Source organism: Spinacia oleracea, chromosome 6, assembly GCF_020520425.1.
Source record: "Spinacia oleracea cultivar Varoflay chromosome 6, BTI_SOV_V1, whole genome shotgun sequence".
Taxonomy (NCBI): domain Eukaryota; kingdom Viridiplantae; phylum Streptophyta; class Magnoliopsida; order Caryophyllales; family Amaranthaceae; genus Spinacia; species Spinacia oleracea.
This window is the reverse complement of record NC_079492.1, coordinates 82,018,597-82,027,418: the sequence shown is the minus strand read 5'-3', so window position 1 is coordinate 82,027,418 and position 8,822 is coordinate 82,018,597. Positions and strand designations below refer to the sequence as shown.

The 8,822-nt window shown below is 36.4% G+C and overlaps 1 pseudogene; it reads right to left on the bottom strand.

Moving 5' to 3' along the window:
- LOC130463311 (protein DETOXIFICATION 45, chloroplastic-like) lies at positions 1-2,742 on the bottom strand (annotated as a pseudogene).
- Between the last annotated feature and the right edge of the window lie 6,080 nt (positions 2,743-8,822).

Here is an 8,822-nt window from a genome sequence, read left to right as displayed (position 1 = left end):
TCATTTTAGCCTAAATATGACCTATAACGACACAATGAGCCTTAAATGTGCATAAATGGATTGAAATGAGTCCTAGAAAGTTAAAAATAAGCATATAAAACATTTAGTAAGTTTAAAATGAGTCCTTAGGTTCTTTGGTTCATAGTTGGGAGCGAAAATGTCATTTTAGCCTAAATATGACCTATAACGACACAATGAGCCTTAAATGTGCATAAATGGATTGGAATGAGTCCTAGAAAGTTAAAAATAAGCATATAAAACATTTAGTAAGTTTAAAATGAGTCCTTAGGTTCTTTGGTTCATAGTTGGGAGCGAAAATGCTTCATTTTAGCCTTAATATGACCTATAACGACCCAATAAGCCTTAAATGTGAATAAATAGATTGAAATGAGTCTTAGAAAGTTAAAACTAAGCATATTAATCATGTAAAGGGTTTAAAATGAGTCTTTAGGTTCTTTAGTTCAAGGTTAGGAGCGAAAATGTCTCATTTTAGCTTAAATATGACCTATAACGACCAAACAAGTCTCAAATGTGCATAATAGATAGGATTGAGTCTTGAAAAGTTAAAAATAATCATATGAATCATGTAATAAGTTTGAAATTAGTTTTTAAGTTCGTTAGATCAAAGTTGGGAGCGAAAATGTCATTTTAGCCTAAATATGACCTATAACGGCCAAAGAAGTCATGAATGTGCATAAATAGATTGGATTAAGTCTTGTAAAGTTAAAACTAATCATATAAAACATTTAATATGTTTAAAATGAGTCCTAAGGTTCTTTATTTCATATTTGGGAGCAAAAAAGCCTCATTTTAGCCTAATATGACCTATAACGACCAAACAAGCCTTAAATTTGCATAAGTAGATTGGAATGAGTGTTAGAAAGTTAAAACTATTCATATTAAACATGTAATAAGTGTAATACTCTGAGAAAATATGTAGCTTTTCCTATTTGGTTTATTGTTCACAAATCAGGATCTTTGGACAACAACAAATGCTTATTAATCCAAGAAGCTTTTCCTATTTGGTTAAAACCCACACATTATTCACAATCTTCAACTTTTGTGATAATCATAAATCATAATGGACAAGCACTGTAGAATAGAGGTAGTCTAGATGCCTGAAAAACCTATAGCCTGGATATCGAACCTCCTAGTTAGATGAAAGCTCGTACCTGACCAGATGTGGCCAATCCATCAGTTAAAAGAGAGACAGCCAACCACACTTGCATACAGATTTGATGAGCAGCCATAGCTAGAGGACCTTGACGAGCAGCCATCGAGGTCCCAATCGTCATAGTTATCAAAACAGCCACAGTTCTTCCAATCAGAAATCCACCTGGAAAAAAGGTAAACATAAGGAAACAGACGGCAATCCAAACATGTACGAGTAACACTTTAAGTAGGTACAAACAATGGCCACTTAAGCAGACTAATTTAAGAAGTTTGTAATGGTGATTATTAAGTAGAAGGTTATTAAAATCAATGTGTTGGATAAAGAATCAAAAACAGAAAATAACCATAAACATTTCTCTGACACTCACCAGATTTTAAATAGACCCCAAACTTCAGATCTCCAAATTTTGGAGGTAATAATATTACTCTCTTGCTAAGAAACCAAATCATCAAGAAGCTACCTATGTATCTGGAGCACAAACAAGCAGCATGATTACCAATATAGTTAAAAGAAAGCCGACTAACAGACTTCAGGAAGAAAGTGCATACTGAGACACAACAGTGGCAGTGGCTGCTCCAGTGACACCCATCTGAAAATAATTTATGAAAAGCGGGAACAGAAAAACAGCTGCAAGATTGGCAACACCTGCATGCAGATCATCAATGTACAGACATAAAAAGTCAAAAAGAAGGAAATTAAGAAATAGAGACTAAAAATAAACAGAAATAAATTATAACAATTAAAATAGAGTAACCAGGGGATAAAAAAAAAAGTACAAATGCAATGTTGAGGCTTGAAAACATGCCTAGACAGAATACAGGGGTTTTTGTGTCCTTAAATCCCCTCAGCACACCCTGAAGAGCCAGAGAAAGTACAACAGCGGGGGCACCAAGAGCTCTAAGCGACAGAAACTTCTCTGCTTGTACTCGCATAGGAGAATCCTGCAAGGCAATTGCAGTTGAACATTAAATAACGCCAGTATGCAATACGTAATCAATGTACTAAGAATAAATTTGATCATGACCAGCAGGGATAACAAAGGGCTCGTTGGTCAACTTCACGAGTTTCACTACTGAATTCGTCATGGAAACAAAATCTCAATAACCATTTAACTATTTAGAATACATGATAATCAAGTAATACAATAGTTCAATGGCAAAGATTATGACCAGAATGACAACATTCAGAATATTTTACCTGAAGAAGACTTTGCTAAATCTTCAGCTACGAAAGAAGTAGCAACACTAAGAAGTGGTATGTTGAATAACTTTGAAATGATATTAAAGATAGACATAGAAACACCAGCGGATGCCAGCTGTACAGGACCTGCACACATAATGAAAACAAAGTGAGATCATTGACACACACAAAATAAGAGAAAACAAAGTTTTTTTTAAATTCAAAATAAAGAATAAGATTTCAACCTAAACTGCCAATATAAGCTGTCTCCATCAGCTGAGCCATAGGATCAATGGCCTGGCTAGCTATTGCCGGTAAAGAAAGCATTATAAGCTCCCGTTTGACATTTGGAGGAGGCAACTGGTTGAGGGGCTGAAGTACAGACTCACTGCGAAGTCATTAAAAATAAACTAACATAAAAGGGACATGCTTAAAACTTAAAGATTCAAATCAACAGTAGTTTCAACATAATCATTATCGCAGAGAAGTATTTTTACCAACGTATATTTTTTAGATGCGTGGATCAAATAGTTGTAATGTGGTATCACCAAAAGATCAAGTAACACAAAAAATAAGAATAAGAATAATTTATATTATCAAACCCTAAAAATACGAAATTAGGGGAAAATCAAGAATTGACTGAAAGCAAACCCTAAAAATACGAAATTAGGGAAAAACAAATACAAAAAGTTAGAAAACTATACCTCCTCAATTTCGAAGGCGGCTGAGTTCGAAGGCTGAGGTCGAAGGCCAGATGCTTGGAGAGAAAGAGTCGAGCAAATTTTCACAAAAACCAAGACGAATTGTCACCCAATTTCAACAATTACTTGCAAAAAACCCAAAAAAACCACGAATTAGAGAAAACTTAGAACAAAAAAGGGGGGATTCAGAAAAAAGCGTCGAAATGGGAGTTACCTGGGGAAGAAACCGCGGCAAGAAAACGGGGGAGAATTCACGAAAAGGACCTCAGAATTGGGGGAAGTCTGGCTTATCTGGGTATAAGCAAAGAGAAAGAGAGAGAGCATACCACAACTGTAGCATCGTGCAAGACAGAAGTAATTGTCCATTCACCATTTTTCTAAATCAAAAAGAAACCCAAAAAGGGAAATCGTCAGAAATGCAAGAAATTTCTGAGAGACAAATCATCGAACAGTTTATGTGCATAGAAAAAGGCAGAGAAAAACAATAAAACAATAAAAAATTAACAAGGGTCAAAGAGAATATACAGAATCGGAGTCGAGGAGAGAGAGACAACGGGGGCAGCGAGGGGTGCCGAGGCCAGGATTAATGGTGGGATCATGGTGATACACATTTCCAGTTCGAAGCTTCTCCTCGTACACTTCTCGGGTTCCCATTTTTTACGTCTCCCCTTTCAAATTTCTTGAAGCGAAAGATAAGATGTAAAATTGAGTGTGGTGGAGTGAAGGAACTGCGGGGATGACGATGGGAGGGGGTAGGGCAGCGACAGAATTCAAGGTGGTGGTTCAGGCGGAGAAAGAAGGGATTTAGGAGAGAGAAAGAGAGCAGATGAAGAAGAAGAAGAATGAGGAGGTGAGAGAGTACGCAGGGAAAGCTGAGGGAAGAAGAGGGAGTATGAGCGTCCTTAGGTTTGAGATCCGAAATGTTTTTCTTAATTAGCTTTGCAGCGAAATTTTTTTATTGCAGCGGGCTTTTATCTGTACGCTGCAAAATAAATGGGCTATTGCAGGGGGCTTTTACTTTGTACGCTGCAAAAAACTCTCTTGCTGCGGGCAATTAATTTGTACGCTGCAACAACCCTTTATAAAGTTTGACCCGCGTTGACCTACTGGTTGTTGAAGCGTATTATTACATGTACGCTGCAACAAGGGGGTTGCAACAAGGGTTTTTTCTACTAGTGTTAGGTAAACCTATCGATTTTTCCACAACATAAAAGGACTCCTTACTTATATCGTTGAGTTTCACCAAAACTAACATGTACTCACAATTATTTGTGTACCTTACCCCTTTAGTACCGATAAGTAACACCTCGCTATGGCGGAAACCTATTACTAAGATCGATGAAAAAAGGATATCCAAGTAAGTGTTATTTTGGCATGGCACCTTTTAACTCAATTTTTTAAGTTTGGAACTTAAGGCTCTTACTATGTTGGTTAGATTTTAAGTGAACTAAAATCCTTAATCATGCAACATAGTCAAGCCACAATCTCATGCATATTTAAGACATATTTAAAAGCAATAAATAACTTAAAACATGCATAAGATAAATATGATCTAGTATGGCCCGACTTCATCTTGAAGCTTCAACTTCAAAGTCCGTATTGAAAATCTCCGTGGGAGGCGCCATTTTCTTCAAATAGGATAAGCTATAATTAAACTAATTACAACTATTTGATGGTACGCAGACCATATTTGAATTTAAAAACAAATTTGGTGCTTTAGATCAATTACATTCAAATTAATGGTACGCAGACCATATTTTCTATCCTATTTGGGCCAAACTAGTCACTTCATAACCTGCAAAACAGTACATATACAATATATACCATTCACCCATTCATTATCATGAACTGCCCACATAGCTGGTTAGTAAAACACGTTATGCATCACATAAATATTTGCAGCAATTAATCAAGGGCACCAATAATCTACCAATTATTCAGTCCTTATTAATTCTAATCAAGTTGTTTAACCTTAAAGGATTTGTAGACCTAATCAAGAGTTTATGACTAAAGTTGCTCCCACTTAAACCAATAAATTCACATGCTATACTAATTTTAAACATAAAAATGTATTTCTAGTCTAACCGGAAACATACAAATTTAATTAAAATTTAAAGCTCATATAAATTTATAATTGAATCCATTTATTTAATTTATTTCAGTCGAATTTAATTTAATTCAAGGTTTTTAATTTTAGTAAAATAATTAGAATAAATTAATATTTATAATAATTATAATATTCAAAATTAAAATCCAAGAAAACAATTTAAATTATTAATTTTAAAATTAATTAAAATTACTCGAACTGAAAATCTCAAATTAAAATTTCAAACGATTTAATCGTAACACAAGGTACGCACACCACCACACAACGCACGGCCATAGGCCACACGCACACGCAGCCATCGCTGGCCACGATGCTCGCAACCTCTGTGCTATGTCGCGTCTGCTGCTGCTTTCCCTCGCAAGGCACCGCTCGCTGCACGCGACCCAGCGCTCGCTGGCGCGAGCCAGTGCGCGCTGTGGCGCAGCTCGCTTGCTGCCCACACACGACTGCTCACTTGCCTTGCCCCTCGCCCTCGCCCATAGCATAGCACACACGGCTAGCTCCTTTGCTTCGCGCGCGCTACGCTATGTTGCTCGCTGCATTCGTACCGCACGGGCGACGAGCTCCCTTGCTCATCGTCGCGTGCTCGCACTATACAACACCCCTTAAGGGTAACACGTAGCTTCCATTGCTTTGTGCGTGCAACATTCATGAGCATTTTCATAAAAATTTAAAATTTTTAATTTAAAATTAATGACAAATTAATAAAACATATTAATTTCATAATTTTAGGGCGAAAAATCAAAAATTTATTAATCAATTAATTTCCGATTAACATGGATTCAAATCTAGGTCATAAAAATTAAAAATTTAACATAAATTAACAATTTTTATGGTGGATTTTAATCATCGGTACCTAATTAAATTATTAATTAATTATGAAAAACAAATCAATTCTAAATTATTCGAATTTCAACAAATTAATCATAATTACAAATTAGGTTGTATAATTAACAAGTCTAGGCATTCATAATTGTTAAACATATACAGTAGGTCAATCAAAAACACAAGATGTATCAACAAGAATCGCAAATACTTAATTTAACATCTTAAATTTACAAACTTTTGCGTTCGAAAAACTAAAACCTCCGAAAAGTCATAGTTAGGCTTCGAATTTGGGAATTCTGGGTTCGGCGGAAAAAAATTGTTTTTGTCAAAATTTTAGAATGCCTTTTACATGCGAAATTGACACAAAAATCACTCGATTTGGATGAGTAACGAAGAAACTGCCGAAAAACTGCGTACATATAATTAAATAAACGCAATTTGCAATTAATTACGAAAATTAATCACCCCTTTAATTCTTTGCAAATTTGTAAAATTTAACCATGTTCATGCAATTTAGATTTTGAAAATAATAAGAGGCTCGTGATACCACTGTTAGGTTATGATACATATGAATAAACATAAATCATGCGGAAAAACCATAAAGCCAAGAAACATATTATTTACACATAATCATTTAGCATAATTCAGATGCATACACTTTGTAGCGTGCCCTCCCTAGCTGCGCCCGAACCGAACAAGAACAAGTCTTTAGGACTCCAAGTGTCATCCCTCCGTAGATAGTCCACAGCACGTCCGGATCCGCCTTAAGCTTGACCAACTAGAATCGCCCTTAAGGTTACTAGGATTTTTGGTTATTTGGGTTGCAAGTGTTTGGCTGATTTTTGCTTAAAAATCTTACCTTTGAATACTTCAAAATCATCTTTTAAATATGTGACCCTAGGCCCTTATTTATAGATTTTATGGAAAGGAATTATAATCCTACTAGGATATGGATTTATTAATTAGAATCCTATTAGAACTCTAAATAATAAATTTAATCTTTTAGGATTAGGATTTAATCAATGCACGAATTCCGATAGGATTAGGATTCGTTACGAACACGAGCACACACACACGTATGCAAGCCCGCACGCAGGCCTTGCGGCCCACGCCGAGCGCACAGCGCATGCGGCCTCGCAGCCCATCAGCTTCGTGCGCGCCTGCCAATGCTTGGCTGGGCCTGGCCTTGCGCTGGGCCTGGTCGAGCACTTGGCGTGTGGCTTGCTCAGCGTTGGCCTAGCCTTGTGTTGGGCCTTCGTCTAGCAAGCCTCGTCCGATGCTAATTCGTACGATACGCTTTTCGATTAAATTCTCGAATCCGGAATTTATTTCCGATACGAACAATATTTAATATTTTCGATTCCGGAATTAATTTCCGTTTCGAACAAATATTTAATATTTCCGTTTCCGGAATTATTTTCCGATTCCGATAATATTTCCGATTCTGGCAGTATTTCCATTTCCGGAAATATTTCCGATTCCGGCAATATTTCCTATTTCCATTAATATTTTCCGATACGTACCATGTTTCCGTTTCCGGCAACATCTACGACTTGGATAATATTTATATTTCCGATACGATCCATATTTCCGTTTCCGGCAATATCATCATTTCCGGAGTATTCATTTCTTGCCTTTAACGATCTCAGCTCCCACTGGAACCAAGATCCGTCGATTCCGAATATCCATAGATGGAGTATTTAATGCCATTAAATACTTGATCCGTTTACGTACTATTTGTGTGACCCTACGGGTTTAGTCAAGAGTAAGCTGTGGATTAATATTATTAATTCCACTTGAACTGAAGCGGCCTCTAGCTAGGCATTCAGCTCACTTGATCTCACTGAATTATTAACTTGTTAATTAATACTGAACCACATTTATTAGACTTAACATTATATGCATACTTGGACCAAGGGCATTATTTCCTTCATTGCGAGCTGAGAGCAAGCAAGGGGCAAGGCTTCATTGCCTTGCGCGCAGCGACGAGCATAACAGCGAGCCACGAAGTAGCGCATGGTTGTGGTAGTGTGCGGTGAGGCATGCGGAGCATGGGCGATGAGCTCGTGGCCTCGTATGGCCACACGCAGCACATGGCAGTGCTGGGTTGGGCGCAAGCCTAGCCCGCATTGCACAATTTTGGCAATTTTTGTTTGTTGGGCTTTAAATTTAATATTTGCATTGAAAATGGCTAACGGGATAATTAATTAATTATTTTATTTAACTTGGGCCGGGACGTGAGTTTAATTAAATATTTAAATATTAATTGTCCAAAATAAAATATTGGTTTGAGTGGGTGCCGCTTAATGAAATTAAAAATGAAATAATTACTCCCTCTGTCCCAGATTAGGTGTTACACTTTCCTTTTTTGGCCGTCCCAGATTAGTTGTTACACTTATAAATTAGGAATGACCCCACAATTATTATATTGTCTCTCTCTTCCCACAAATTATTTTTTTCCCCACACCCTCTCTCATTCAATTAAAAAAATACCACTAACTCCTCGCATCTACTTTTTCAATAAAATAACAATTGATAACCAAACAATCACTTATCACCTAAAACTTTGTGCAAAGGTAAGTGTAACAACTAATCTGGGACGGAGGGAGTATTTTAATTATTTTCGTAGGCGCTTTATTTTAATTAAATTAAATTTTGATTAGAATAAATTCTAAGGATTAATAATTCGGAATTGATTAATCTTTTAGGACTCGTTTATGTGAACATGAATTTTAAATAATTCATGTAAATACTTGCATATTTTATTGGGCCATTCGTTTTAGGATACGAATGGATGAATGCATAAAATGTATATTTTATGTAATGCAGGTAC